Here is a 16,298-nt window from a genome sequence, read left to right on the forward strand (position 1 = left end):
CCTACTCAGCGAATCCAGCTACTCCATTCACGTGTTTGTCCACTTATCTCTGTGGCAAACATTGCAAGTGTGCACTTGTGTGTCTTCAATCAGTGTGTGGGCTTACATTTACCTCACACCGTTATTCACCACACTACATTGTTGCCCTCAATTGATATTACTTTTACAGTATTATATATTTCTGAGAGGCATTAAATGTTAGGTGACATTTATTCAATCACACACTATTGCTTTCTGTGAGTGCTACGATTTACAGGCTATCCAGTGACGTCATGACCTATCAGAAGCAGCCCTTTTAGCCACGTTACACTAGGCATTGGGTACCTGTGCTTCTGGTCTTTCATTGTGCTGATGTTTTTAGTCTTACTTGGACTTCTCACTTGCACGGTTATCACTGTGCAGGTGTCACATATTTAGTATATCTTGCTAAATATAGACCCCCAACGGGGCATCAGCACGGAATACTTTCAGTTCCTATACTCACAACATTAGACTGGTTCCATTATATTTTAATAGTTTGTTCTTAATAAAGTATTTTAATAAACAATAATTTACCCATACTATTTGGTCCAGACTTTCTCCTTTGTACTGCAACTATTCACTCAGTAGGGTACTCTCTCCCACAGACCTTGAGTGCGTTATATATAGGGCCTTATCTGTATGTTAGTGTCTTTGCTTCATACAGTGTTCTTCTCTGTGTTTGGTATTTTATCTTTATCTATAATGTATTTACTGTTAGAGCTTTATACATTTTTTTCTCAAATGTTATTGATTTCAAGTGTGGGAAGAAGGGGTACAGAAGAGTGATGGGGATTGGGGAAGGGAACATTGATAGATGATATCACATTTCATTACAATGATAGCAGGGTTGATACTAGTTTATCAATTAATCAAGGGAAGACAGCCAGAGAAGAGAAATAAAGTAGGGGCGGAGAATGGACTTTATATACAAGAGAGATGTGTGGGGCTCAACAGTGATAAAGTGAATAACTACGCTAAAACTTTTAAAGTGATTAAAAGTGCATAAATCGTGAAACACAGATATAGCATAGGTGTTAAACATAAAACAGACCTGATATATGTGATAAATCACCAAAAAATTGAAATATGTGAACCCAAGTGTTTAAAGTGAGTAGGTTAAGAAACAACAATATGTCAGTAAACTCCTCCACTCAGAACCCTGAAACAGGATACATTTCAGATATCCTCCACAGTCAGAATCCAGAAAATCAGGGGAGCGGGGATGTATCACCAATGGAGAAGAGAAATGCACATAGAGCTGTAAAGCAGAACACAATAGACTTTCAGTTGAATTGTAACCTTCAATAGTTATACTCACAAAGAGCAGGAAAAATAAGAGCATATCCCAAAACTGTGGTAAACGTGGATGGTGGTGTGCTTGGTAAATTTATATCAAACAGACCCCTTTTCAAATGCATGCTTACATAAGGGTGGTCAGTAAAAACAATGTACGGTATTAAAGATACCTGCATGACTCCCGGGAGCCGGGTGAGTCATGCTCTCCGCACTGTATGCGTTTCACTGTATGTCACTTCTCATAGAATCCTGAAGATGCGACATACAGTGAAACGCGTAAAGTCCGGCGTTTGGAAGCAGCACTTTCCAGAGCAGAGGATCAGTGCAGGGAGGAGCGTTAGTGACATCATCTGTGTCATCGGGATTCCAAAACCCGAAATTGACGATCGCGGAAGCAGCCGAGTCTTGGAGTGGGTGACAGCGAAACTCACCCGGCTCCCGGGGTCACGGCAGCATCTTTAATACCGTACATTGTTTTTACTGACTACCCTTACGTAAGCATGCATTTGTAAGGGTGTGTTAGTATCAGTCTTAAGTCCCGCCCCCGCGACAGGTCCCGCGACATCACAGGTAACGCACCGCAAGCTAGGGGAACTTCAAGCAGGCACCGCACCATCTGGCAAGGGGATACCACAGGGTTCGGGCCTAGGCTCCACCCCCACAACACTTCCCGTCGCGATGCCAGGATCACGAGAGGGGTTAATCCCAACACACAACGCTGACTCAGGATCACCTTTACTGCCTGCACCTGAGACATTCTCCGCCCACTGACGACCGATTGGGAGGATGAAGATTGAGTGGGCGGACGATGTTAATCTGTGGCAGCCGCTTGCACCCTGCTCATTGGCTACCTGCCTTTTATATGCTCAGCCAGCCCTTTGGCAAATTGGCTGAGCATAGATCTTTGTTTGTAACGTAGTGCTTACCCAAGCATCTTGCTGCCTTGTCCTGTTGCCTTGTGGATTCTCCTCCTGTCTTGTTCTCTTAGTGTTTTGACCTGGGCTTGTACCTGGACCCCCGACTTCTCCAATCCTCAACCTCAGCTTGCATCTGGACCTATACCTTCTCTATCCCTGGACCCTGGCTACCCTCAACGACCACCCAACTTCTCCAACCCTTGACCACGGTGAGTATCACGACTATTCTCACTTCTCCTACCCTGACCCGACTATACGACTACCACTCTGCACTCCGGACGAAGTCTCGCGGCTGGAGGTCGGTGTACCCTAACATCCCCACCTCAGCCTCGCGGTTTCGTTCTGTTTGTGGTGAGCACCCGTTACAGTATGCTCAGCCCCACAAACATGGACCCTGCTGAGGTGGGCCGAGTCTTGAGCACGCACGCCACCATGTTTGACAGATTGGAAAATTATCTGGAGCAAAATAATCAACGTATGGAGCTGCTCCAACTGACGGTTTAATCCATTACTGATCAGACACAACGCCCCTCGTTCCACTCCGTTTCCTCTGCTACACCTGTCTCTGCACCCATTACTTTGGCCACAGCTGCCGAATCACGACTGCCTACCCCCAACCGCTATGGTGGTGATCCACATGGCTGTTGCGGATTTCTTTACCAGTGCTTCATACAATTTGAACTGATGCCTTCACGTTTCATGTCTCAGCGATCTAAGGTGGCATATATAATTTCTTTGTTAATTGATGATGCCCTAGCGTGGGCCTCATCCATCTGGGAACAGAGGCCGGCCCTCACCAGCGACATCGCAAGCTTCACCAAGGATTCTGCAGAGTATTCTACACGCACGGACGCAAGGTAACGGCTGCATCTTCACTTTTACATATATCCCTAGGTAGTCGATCTGTGGCCCGGTACGCACTTGAGTTTTGGACCATAGCTGCGGAGACCAGTTGAAATGATGAGGCGTTGACAGCAGCCTTCTGGCAAGGCCCATCCGAGAATTTGAAGGATGAACTTGCTGTACCGGAACGTCCCACAGAACTGGAGGAGCTTGTCACCCTATGCATCCGGGTGGACCAGCGGCTACAGGAAAGAAGAGTCAAAAGAACCCGGTGCAAGCAAGGTAAACAGTCTCTTCACAGTCCTTACACAGGGGCTGCTAACCCTTCTCTACCAAACCTGGAAGAACCCATGCAACTCGGGGGCAATAAAGTTTCGGCCAGTGAAAAACAACACAGACACAATGCTGGACTCTGTCTATATTGCGGCAACAGTGGACATCATTGTTTGCCCCTTTAAGTCGGGAAATGCCAAGTCCCAGGGAGAGCCAGGAGAATCAAACGGGTTACATTATCTTCTTTTCCCTCAAAAAAAATGCCAAACAAAATTTTAATCCCCCTCACACTAAATCGGTGATACTTTCAAGATCACTACACAGGCTTTTCTGGACTCCAGGTCAGGGGAGAATTTCATTTACCAGTGATTCGCAGAAAGAAAGAAAATTCCCTTGGTACACAAGAAGTATCCAGTAAAACTGGAGGCTATTGATGGTCGACCCTTACAGCCTGCCTTTATTTCTCTGCAAATCAGTTGCAGACAGGAGAGGTCCACTCCGAGAGGATCCAATTGGACATCATCCATACCCCTACGGTCAACGTCATTCTTGGACTTCCATGGCTGCAAGTGCATAACCCTCGGATAGATTAGACAGAATCGCAGCCTTTCCAATGGAGCCTTCATTGTACTAAGAACTGCTCGGTTTCTTCTAAAAGGCTATGCTGGGTTTCAGTACCGGAACAGTTAAACATACAATTACCTGAAATCTACTCTGAGTTTCAGGATGTATTCAACAAGGCACAATTGGAGTAACTACTGCCTCACTGGGCATTCGACTGCCCCATCAATTTACTGCCCGGCTCAGTTCCCCTGGCTCATGCTCCTACCTGTTATCTCCTCCTGAAACCAAGGCCATGAAGGAAAACATCCAAGAGAACTTACAAAAGGGATTCTTCCGGAAGGCTTCGTCCCCCGCAGGTGCGGGTTTTTTCTTTGTAAAGTAAAAGAATGGATCTCGCAGACCCTGCATCGATTACCGGGAACTTGACAAGATCACGATAAAGGACCGGTACCCCGTTAATTTCCAAACTCTTTGACAGACTGCAGGGGTCCACAATCTTCACCAAGTTGGACTTATGGGGAGCTTACAATCTAGTAAGAATCCATCAGGGGGATGAGTGGAAGACAGCCTTCAACATTCAGCATTCGGACATACGAATACCTTGTTATGCCATTCGGACTTTGTAATGCTCCAGCGGTATTCCAAGTCTTTGTTAACAAAATTGTCAGAGATCTTCTTGATCAATACGTCATTGTCTACCTAGATGACATCCTAATCCTCTTCAAGACCATACAGGAATATTCTGGCCATGTGAAACAGGTAATTCAATGTCTATGGGAGAATCATCTATTTGCTAAATTAGAGAAGTGTCAGTTTCATCAAACCACGACGTCCTTTTTAGGTTACATCATCTCTGATACTGGTCTTGCCATGGATCCAGCCAAGGTTAAAGCGGTTCTGGATTGGCCTCGCCCCTCAACTTTAAAAGCCGTACAATGGTTCCTAGGCTTCGCCAATTACTACCAAAGATTCATACAGAACTTCTCGTCCGTAGTAGTACCCATTATGGCGCTGACGTAGAAAGGAGCTGATCCAGCGGTATGGTCTCCTACAGCTATTCAAGCATTCGAGAAACTGAAATCAGCCTTCGTATCAGCCCCTGTCCTTCTGCACCCGGATCCAGGACTTCCCTTTACCCTTGAAGTGGATGCATCTGATGTCGGGGCCGGAGCAGTATTGTCCCAGAGGAAGACGCCTCAGGCCAAACTTCACCCGTGTGCTTTCCCCAAGAAATTTTCTTCTGCAGAACAAAACTATTATGTAGGCAATCGTGAACCCCTGGTCATCAAAATGGCTTTAGAGGACTGGAGGCATTTGCTCGAGGGCACGGAAAATCCAGTCACCATACTTACGGATCACAAAAATCTCCTATATATTGAAGGTGCTCATCGGTTAGGGTCATGACAAGCACGATGGTCACTTTTTTTCTTTCTCTGTTCAATTTTATTATTTCGTATCTACCAAGCTCAAAGAACACGAAGGCAGATGCCCTCTCCCGTCAATTTCTGGTGGGAGATAAGACTGAAGACCTAGAGGAAACCATACTTCCCCCATCATGCATAATCTCCGCTAATACCTTTTATTTCCTGGAGAACATCATTCAAGGTCAGGCTCAGATCCCTGAAGGTTTCGAAGTCCCAGAAGGATGTCTCTTCACTGCACCAACATATCGTAGGAAGGTACTTGAATGCGGTAATTCCTCCAAGTGCTCCGGACTTCCAGGTATTAGAAGAACCATCAACCTTTTGGAATGGACCTTTTGGTGGCCCAGAATGCAGAAGGAGATAAAGGAATTCATCACTGCGTGTCCTACATGTGCTCAAAATAAGACTCCCCGTAGCAGACCCACAAGGTTGCCAAGCCTCTTCCGATTCCAATTCGCCTATGGACTTATCTATCCATGGATTTCATCGTAGAATTACCGATATCCAAAGGTAAGAATACCATCCTGGTAGAGGTGGACCGATTCTCCAAGCAAGCAAATTTCATCCCCTTTAAGGGACTACCTAATGCTCTCAAATTATCAGAGGTATTCATCAAAGCGGTCTTTCATCTCCATGTGGTGCCCCAAATTATTGTCTCGGATCGGGGTTCACAATTTATCTCAACATTTTGGCGGACTTTTTGCCAACAATTAGGGATCTCTCTCCACTTCTCTTCCGGTTATAATCCTCAGACCAATGGTCAGACAGAGCACACTAATCAATCACTAGAACAATTCATCCCTTGCTTTATTTCAGATACCCAGGGCAACTGGACAGATCTCTTGCCTTGGGCCGAATTCTCTCACAACAACTTACGTAGTGAATCAACAATGGATTCACCGTTCTTTACCAATTATGGGTTTCACCCTTCAGCTCTTCCTGGACCCAGGGTGCCAGTAGCAGACAACAGGATTTTGCAACTGCAAAACTCTTGGGAGAAGATTCACGAGACTCTCAAAAAGCAGTATCCATGCAGAAAAAACAGGCGGATCGACGTGAGACTCCAGCATACAAACCAGGCGAAAAGGTATAGCTGTCCATGAAAAATGTACACCTGAAGGTACCCATAGCAAAATTGGTACCTAGTTATATTGGCCCATTTGCCATAATCGAGAAGGTCAATCCGATGGCCTACCGGTTACGATTGCCAGCTTCCAGAAAAATCTCATCTGTCTTTCAGACTTCTCTCCTTAAACCATCTACACAGGACACCCTGTCTTCTGCTCCAGTGTCACCTCCTGAAACTCTCCTAGTGGAGGGACAACAAGAATTTGAAGTCCAGACAGTCCTGGATTCCAGGATAACCAGGGGAAGACTCCAGTATCTGGTCCATTGGAGGGGCTTTGGCCCCAAAGAACGCTCTTGGGTCCCCTGGGATCAATTACATGCCCCTAGGCTTGTTTGATATAAATTCATTTTTAATAGTACCATCTGCACTATCCTGGTCTCTCTTCTTTTTCCTGGGTCCTGTTGTATCAAGCACACCAACATCCACGTTTGCCACAGTTTTGGAATATGCCCTTATTTTTCCTGCTCTTTGTGAGTATAACTATTGGAGGTTACAATTCAACTGGAAGCCTATTCCCCCGCTCCCCTGATTTTCTGGATGGGAGAATGGACTTGCCTGTTTCTTCTAAAACTATAGTACACATTGTGCTTTTTATATCCCGAAGATCTCTCTGTCAAAACCTGGTTGCCCTTCTGCTTTGATCCAAGATCTTTGTAAATGTTTGTATAGTCACTGTGGTTAGTTTCTCATGCTGTAGTGCTTACCAAATCTTGTTTATAATTACATTACTATCAGGTGTGGGTTTCCTCCAAGTGGCAGCTATACGGCAGTGTGTGGCTGAGAAGATGTGTGAGACCAGCCTGCCTTCGGTTTTTGATATAGTAAAATTGGATTTATTTAACAGAGAAGACCATGGATCCAAGTTTATTGTAACTCGCAATACCCGTTTGATTAGCCTGTGGACCTGCTCCAGAAAGTTACTATGTGGGGACAGGTCATCCTTATATGAAGAAAAGTCCCCTGCATTCCGCTGCCTCTATAGCAGAGGCAGGAGTTATGACTGCCAATTTTATGCAGGCTCACTCGTGTCAAGTACTATCAATACAGTAGCTTATAGCAATTTTTCTTAATACCTGTGTTAATCAATATTCTCATGATGCAGTAGCTTCCCAGATTCCTATCCACTCTTGTGATTCTAGCTCTTTTCCCAGATCCAGTTCCCATTGTCAAACACATATGGTCTTCGTATCTTTGCCGGGGGGGATAAGATATTTGTACATTAAGGAAATTAGGCTTTTTCCTGGTGTAGAGGACCTGCAACATTTTTCAAAGGGCATGCTATTTGATTTATTTTTAACCTTTGGGTCCACTAAGATAAAATGTTGTACTTATAAATAGTTAAAAAAAACTCTGAATTTGGTATCTGGATTTTTTTTTTCAAGCTATAAAAAGTTCTCAATGGATTCCAGCTTAGTAGGTCTCCAACACTTGGGAAACCCCTCCCCCTCCACCACCGAAAGCTTTTTTTTGTCCAAACCTGGTAAGAAGGATGGCTTACCTAGGATTGGAGTCATGTTGACATTAGATGAGACTAGTCCAGATCTTTATTCCTTTCCCTGATTTGGAGGGAGCAAGATGTTGGCAGAGATTGGTTTCCCATAACTCTGTTCTGTTTTGGGAGCCAGAGAATTGAGTCAAGACTGCATTTCTCTCATTCTGCATTCTCAATGTCTACCCATCATACAGTGTTGGGTGGCACATGCTATAGAGCTGCCTGGGTTAGTTGGTAGTACTGTATTTTGTAGTAAGCCCATAACATAGCTTGTAAAATTGGTTTCTTTGTACCCTCAGGCATTTCCCCATTCAGATATAGTGCACAATAGCTTTCTGAAGGCCTATTTCTTTTAATGGGATTGAAATTGGAAATGATTGGAAGAGGTACAGTATTTTGATGAGTAGCGTCATTTTAGCTACATAGATTCTTCCAATTCAAGATATGGAATGTTTGTTCCATGCCTCTAGATCTTTTTTAGTGACTGGAAGATGTGGAGATAATTTACCTAGTATAGCGTGTTATAAGCTGTAATTGTCACCCAGAGGTAAGTCAAGCATTTTTGGTTCCATTTGAATCCAAAATTGAGAGAAATTAATTTAGTTGTTTCTGCTAGGAGGTTGATATTCAGTGCTTCTGATTTGCTGGGATTGACTTTAAATTCCAAGAGCAGTTCGACTTTACCTAGCACGTTATACAGGATTGGTAGGGAGATTAAAGATTTTGTCACTGTTATTAATACTGTATGTCGTCTGCAAACAGACTGATATTGTATTCCTGACTTAACTCTTACTCCTGTAATATCTGGTCTCTCTAACTGCTGTTAGTGGTTTGATTGATAGTGCAAACAACAAAGGGGACAGTGGACAGTTCTGTCTCGTTCCATTTTTTATTGGGAGAGCACTAGAGGTAAAATCTGAGCTCCTTATAGTTGCTGAATGGGAGTCGTAAAGGGATTTAACCATTCCAAAGAATTGTTAATTAACTCCATATGCTTACAATGTTGTGAATACTGTATTCGCCTTAATATAGTTATATGTTTTTTTCCTAAAAATGTCCTTCCGAAAACTGTATTTGTATTATATGCGCAGCCAAACACCGTTTATTTTTCATGTAGAACACATTAAAAACTGTAGGGGTTGTATTATGCGAGGTCGCACTATATTCAGGCCAATACAGTAGGTACATCCAATCCATCCCATCCAACAGGAGGAGCTGTGACGGGGAGGAAAGGGTTAATACCTGATTTGCCATGCATTACTGTTATTACTGTTGTTGCCCTGTCCCCGCCATTTTTATTCCCCATGTGCAGGCCATTCCCTGTCTGCGAGGGTAAAAGAGAAGATGCATTGCTTGCCATACCCTCTAACAAACACATGATAGAAGATCTTAAATGTAAGGCAGGAGGTATTTTTTTGTAAGTCTAAGCAGGAATTACTTGGACATACAGCTATGATATGGGTGAATGAGCTTCGGTATTTTTATGACCAAGCCTGAAAAAGCCTCAAAAGGCTCCCACAGATTTAGAGTCCCCCTGTCTAAAAGAGTGTCAATTATGACAATACCCAGAGGCCCATAATGTATACAATACTGGCATACTGATGCACAGCAGATTTCAGGCTAGTGACAACTCTAAGTCAGAGATCAGACTTAGTGGCCCCAAGAAATGGGTGTAGCCCAGGTATGCTAAGTGGCATGGGCGTCAACCTGACCCATGCGCCCTGCCCACTGGACAGCCCTTTTGACCGGTCTTAGGAACTGTGGGTTACTTGGCTATTCGTGGGTTTTTTTGTTCCCACGAGGGGATTGGATTCACATGTTAAAGATAGCTTTGGCCAGTCTATAACTGTGGCTCCCCAGGTATCCCCAGTGTGATTCCTGAATTTTAATCCATGATGTAAAGATGCAAGACTTTGTTCCAGTACAGCAGCAACCAGTCCAGGAGTGAAGGGGTTAACATCCACATAACCACAGGACTTTTAAAACCAAGGCTGCATTTCTTGCACCTGCAAGCAAAAGACAATTTCTTTCGTTCAAAGGACAATTTATTTCGTTTCCTGATCCCAGTGAGTGTGGTTTTAAGTGTATTCTGCAGATGTCGTGTGTTTGTCTATTAAGGAAATAAATCACAATTTATTTTGCAACTTGTTCTGTTCAATCAAGTACCCAGAAATATAAATGTGTTGATAAAAGTTGATGTCATCGTGACAGGAGCATCATCAGGAACTTTTGCCTTTGGGATTGGTGGATTAAGTCTACAATTCTACAGACATTGTCTGGTTCTGGTCTGGTCTGGATGTACCAACTGAGGTAAGATATCAGTTTAGCGAGCAGCTTAACATCCATGTTTATAAATTATATGGGCCTTTAATTTCTGTAGTCCACAAGATCTCTACCTTCGTTAGGTACGCTTGCTTCTAGCACCTCGGCAGGGAGATCATTACCTCTAGCTACAAAGTTAAACAAATTTCAAGGTGCGGGAGGACTAGCACATGGAATGTCTTGTAGTACCGCCCGGTATAGCTATCAAGCCCTGAGTGTTTTTAGATTGTTAATGATTTAATTGCTAGTTCTACCTCCACACTAGTGATACTCGTATTGCATTTTTCCAATGCTGCCATGTTTAGGTTAGGAAGGTTACAGTCTTTTAGAAAGTCTTGTAAGTCCTTGACTTTAGATTTTGTTCACATTACCTTTCTTCCATCATATAAAACTTAGTATAGTAGTTATAGAATTTGGCCATTATCTATTGAGGGTGGTTGGATATTTTACCTGATTTGTGCCAGACTGCATAAATACTACTCGCACACCGTCTGCTTCGTAGTTTGTCTAGAAGATTGTCAAGATTGTTGCTTTTTTCATAGAAGTCCGTCCATCTCAGAGCTTTTTCAGAGTTTGTGTTAGTAGCTTAGGGGCTGCTTTGTAGCTATGGGGAGCAGGGTTCTCATGTCTAGGGTTAGACCAGTCTAACTGATTGTTCAATACCAGATTAAAGTCCCCTTTGACTATAAATTTACTTGTCCTTATTTTTTCCAGCTGATCGAAGAATCCCTTGAAGGATGTATTGGCGTCATTAAGATCATAGAGATGTGCAAATGTGATTGTGGTGTTTTGGATTTTACCTGTTAAGATAATATATCTATCCTCTCTATCAATAATTATTCTGCGCAGATTAAACAATATTTTACTGTTGAAGATGATTGCAACTCCCCTTTTTTTCCCAATTGTGCTGATGCCAGATATACTGTATTTGCGAATAATTTTTGTGCAAGTGTAACCCCTCTTATTTACCTCAGACAAACACCTACATCTGAGGCGGGGTCTTGAGTCCTCCTTCAATATATGTTACTCCACACGTGGCCGTAGGCCAGAAAAAGGGAATTATACTACAGTAATGCTTACTGTATATTATAACTGAATTTATAACGTAAGTAGTAATGGACACTCTAGTACTTTATAATCCTTAACAGAAGGATTACCACATGAATCAACATAACATAATAACATAACACTCCCCAATAAACGCTGCGTGGTTGTATGTTAGTGTCAGTTGCTTAGGCCAGGAGTGCGCAAACTGGGGGGCGTGAGATTTTTCAGGGGGTCGTAGCGGTTGCAGAGGCCCCGTGCTCTTCCCCAAGGCATTTAAATTAAATGCCGGGGGATCGCGTGAGGCCTCTGCAACGTCCCTTACCTTGTCTTCGGCGACGCATAGCCATTGCAACACGGCTTCAAATGAGGCCGTTGGGTTACATGACGTCACGTTGCCGTCGCAGACAAGGTAAGGAGGGGGGTTACAAGCAGGGAGGGAGAGCAGGCAGGGGGGCGCAGCTGGGAAAGTTTGCACACCCCCGGCTTAGGCCACCCAATCGTGGGTATCAAGACCTGTGTAATGGTGCTGCCACACCATTTGGAGCTCTTAAATAGTATTTGTGTAGCAGGCATATACCTTGCAAATGCTTTGGTACCCTTTTATTTTACAAATCTCTGATCCTGTGCACTGATTTTCTGTAATGTCATGTGTTCCTATGTGCGCTATCATTGGCTCATTCCCAGCAGCACACACCAGAGAGGAACACAGCCAGCGGGACAAAATGCATACATAGCTGTATCCTATCAAGGAGTGTCCATAGAGTTGCCAGGTGTCCGGTATTGAACTGGACAGACCGGTATTTGGTTACTCTGTCCGCTAACAAATGAGAGATAATACCGGACATGTGCCATGTATTACCTCTCTGGACTTAATAACCAATCGTGTGATTTCCCCTGAGAAGGGAGAGAGCAGGGCTGCTGCTGCTAGGGGGCTGGGCAGCTTCCTCCATCCTGATTATCTGCTGCTGTGTGATGCAGCCAACCAGGAGGAGGTGGCAGGAGCCTCGGGCCAAAGAGCAGAGAAAAAACATGGAACGTAGAGAGGTGAGGTTGTGTCCTGTGTCTCCTGTCTGTGTCTGTTCTGTATTGTCCTGGTGTGTGTATTTGTACTTGTACTGCTTTTTGTGTCTGTGTCTCTGGCTGTCCTGTGGGGGTGATAATGACAGGGAGGGGGGATGGGATGAGAGGATGAAGGGAGGGGGGAGAGAGAGGATGAAGGGAGGGTGGGTGAAAGAGATGAAGGGAGGGGGGTGAGAGAGGATGAAGGGAGGGGGGATTAGGAAGGGAGGGTGGATGAGAGGATGAAGGGAGGGGTGGATGAGGGAGGATGAAGAGAGGGAGGGATGAGGGAGGATGAAGGGGGGGTGAGGATAAAGGAGGGGGTTGAGAGAGGATGAAGAGAGGGGTTGAGAGGATGAAGGGAGGGGGGGTGAGGGAGAATGAAGGGAGAGGGGTGAGAGGATGAAGGGAGGGGGAGAGATGATGAAGGGAGTGGGGTGAGAGAGGATGAAGGGAGGGGGGTGAGAGGATGAAGGGGTGAGAGAGGATGAAGGGCGGGGGGGTGACAGAGGATGAAGGGAGGGGGAGAGATGATGAAGGGAGGGGGATGAGAGGATGAAGGGAGGGGGGATGAGACTGTTGTTTCTGTGTGTGTCTCTGGCTGTCCTGTGGGGGTGATAATGACAGGGAGGGGGGGGAGAGGATGAAGAGAGGGGGGGAGAGAGACGATGAAGGGAGGGTGGGTGAAAGAGATGAAGGGAGGGGGATGAGAGAGGATGAAGGGAGGGGGAGATGATGAAGGAAGGGGGGATGAGAGAATGAAGGGAGGGGGGTATGAGGGAGGATGAAGAGAGTGGGGGTGAGGGAGAATGAAGGGAAGGGGTGAGAGAGGATGAAGGGAGGGGGATGAAAGGATGAAGGGAGGGGTGGTGAGGGAGGATGAAGAGAGTGGGGGTGAGGGAGAATGAAGGGAAGGGGTGAGAGAGGATGAATGGAGGGGGATGAGAGAATGAAGGGAGGGGGGGTATGAGGGAGGATGAAGAGAGTGGGGGTGAGGGAGAATGAAGGGAAGGGGTGAGAGAGTATGAAGGGAGGGGGGGTGAGAGGATGAAAGGAAAGGGGTGAGAGAAGATGAGGGGAGGGGGGAGAGATGATGAAGGGAGGGGAGTGAGAGAGAATGAAGGGAGGGGGATGAGAGGATGAAGGGAGGGGGATGAGAGGATGAAGGGAGGGGGGATGAGGGGGGATGAGGGGGATGAGAGGATGAAGGGAGGGGGGATGAGAGAGGATGAAGGGAGGGGGGATGAGAGGTTGAAGGGAGGGGGTGAGGGAGAATGAAGGGAGGGGGGTGAAAGAGGATGAAGGGAGGGGAGAGAGATGATGAAGGGAGGGGAGTGAGAGAGGATGAAGGGAGGGGGGATGAGAGGATGAAGGGAGGGGGGATGAGGGGGATGAGAGGATGAAGGGAGGGGGATGAGAGGATGAAGGGAGGGGGGAGAGATGATGAAGGGAGGGGGTGATAGAGGATGAAGGGAGGGGGGATGAGAGGATGAAGGGAGGGGGAGAGATGGTGAAGGGAGGGGGGTGATAGAGGATGAAGGGAGGGGGTGAGAGGATGAAGGGAAGGGGGTGAGAGAGGATGAAGGGAGGGGGGAGAGATTATGAAGGGAGGGGGGTGATAGAGGATGAAGGGAGGGGGTGAGAGGATGAAGGGAAGGGGGTGAGAGAGGATGAAGGGAGGGGTGAGAGGATGAAGGGGGGGAAAGATGATGAAGGGAGGGGGGATGAGAGGATGAATGGAGTGGGGATGAGAGGATGAAGGGAAGGGGGTGAGAGAGGATGAAGGGAGGGGGGGTGAGAGGATGAAGGGAGGGGGTTGAGAGGATGAAGGGAGGGGGATGATAGGATGAAGGGAGGGGGGAATGAGAGAGGATGGGGGGTGAGAGAGGATGATGAGAGGGGGATGAGAGAGGATGAAGGGAGGGGGAATGAGAGAAGATGAAGGGAGGGGGGATGATAGAGGATGAAGGGAGGGGGGATGAGAGGATGAAGGGAGGGGGGATGAGGGAGGATGAAGGGAGGGGGTTGAGAGAGGATGAATGGAGGGGGGTGAGAGGATGAAGGGAGGGGGGTGAGGGAGAATGAAGGGAGGGGGGTGAGAGAGGATGAAGGGTGGGGGAGAGATGATGAAGGGAGTGGGGTGAGAGGATGAAGGGAGGGGGGGGTGAGGGAGAATGAAGGGAGGGGGTGAGAGAGGATGAAGGGTGGGGGAGAGATGATGAAGGGAGTGGGGTGAGAGGATGAAGGAGTGAGGGAGGATGAAGGGAGGGGGGGTGAGAGAGGATGAAGGAGTGGGGGAGAGATGATGAAGGGAGTGGGGTGAGAGGATGAAGGAGTGAGGGAGGATGAAGGGAGGGGGGTGAGAGAGGATGAAGGAGTGGGGGAGAGATGATGAAGGGAGGGGGATGAGAGGATGAAGGGAGGGGGGATGAGACTGTTGTTTGTGTATGTGTCTCTGGCTGTCCTGTGGGGGTGAAAATGACAGGGAGGGGGGTGAGAGGATGAAGGGATGGGGGAGAGAGAGGATGAAGGGAGGGTGGGTGAAAGAGATGAAGGGAGGGGGGTTGAAAGAGGATGAAGGGAGGGGGGGAGATGATGAAGGGGGGGGGGTTGAGAGGATGAAGGGAGGGGGGATGAGAGGATTAAGGGAGGGGGGGGGTATGAGGGAGGATGAAGAGAGGGGGTTGAGAGAGGATGAAGGGAGGGGGGTGAGAGGATGAAGGGAGGGGGGGTGATGGAGAGTGAAGGGAGGGGGGTGAGAGATGATGAAGGGAGGGGGGATGAGAGGATGAAGGGAGGGGGATGAGAGGATGAAGGGAAGGGGGTGAGAGAGGATGAAGGGAGGGGGGATGAGAGGATGAAGGGAGGGGGGGATGAGGGGAGGATGAAGGGAGGGGGTTGAGAGAGGATGAATGGAGGGGGGTGAGAGGATGAAGGGAGGGGGGTGAGGGAGAATGAAGGGAGGGGGGTGAGAGAGGATGAAGGGTGGGGGAGAGATGATGAAGGGAGTGGGGTGAGAGAGGATGATGGGAGGGGGGGGGTGAGGGAGAATGAAGGGAGGGGGTGAGAGAGGATGAAGGGTGGGGGGAGAGATGATGGAGGGTGGGGTGAGAGGATGAAGGAGTGTGGGAGGATGAAGGGAGGGGGGTGAGAGAGGATGAAGGAGTGGGGGAGAGATGATGAAGGGAGTGGGGTGAGGATGAGGAGTGAGGGTGGGAGATGAAGGGAGGGGGGTGAGAGAGGATGAAGGAGTGGGGGAGAGATGATGAAGGGAGGGGGATGAGAGGATGAAGGGAGGGGGGATGAGACTGTTGTTTGTGTATGTGTCTCTGGCTGTCCTGTGGGGGTGAAAATGACAGGGAGGGGGTGAGAGGATGAAGGGATGGGGGAGAGAGAGGATGAAGGGAGGGTGGGTGAAAGAGATGAAGGGAGGGGGGTTGAAAGAGGATGAAGGGAGGGGGGAGATGATGAAGGGGGGGGGGTTGAGAGGATGAAGGGAGGGGGGATGAGAGGATTAAGGGAGGGGGGGTATGAGGGAGGATGAAGAGAGGGGGTTGAGAGAGGATGAAGGGAGGGGGGTGAGAGGATGAAGGGAGGGGGGGTGATGGAGAGTGAAGGGAGGGGGGTGAGAGATGATGAAGGGAGGGGGGGATGAGAGGATGAAGGGAGGGGATGAGAGGATGAAGGGAAGGGGGTGAGAGAGGATGAAGGGAGGGATGAGAGGATGAAGGGAGGGGGGGTGAGGGAGGATGAAGGGAGGGAGGTGAGAGAGGATGAAGGGAGGGGGGATGAGAGGATGAAGGGTGGGGGAGAGATGATGAAGGGAGTGGGGTGAGAGGATGAAGGAGTGAGGGAGGATGAAGGGAGGGGGGTGAGAGAGGATGAAGGAGTGGGGGAGAGATGATGAAGGA

Source organism: Ascaphus truei, chromosome 1 (genome assembly GCF_040206685.1).
Source record: "Ascaphus truei isolate aAscTru1 chromosome 1, aAscTru1.hap1, whole genome shotgun sequence".
NCBI classification, from domain to species: Eukaryota; Metazoa; Chordata; class Amphibia; order Anura; family Ascaphidae; genus Ascaphus; species Ascaphus truei.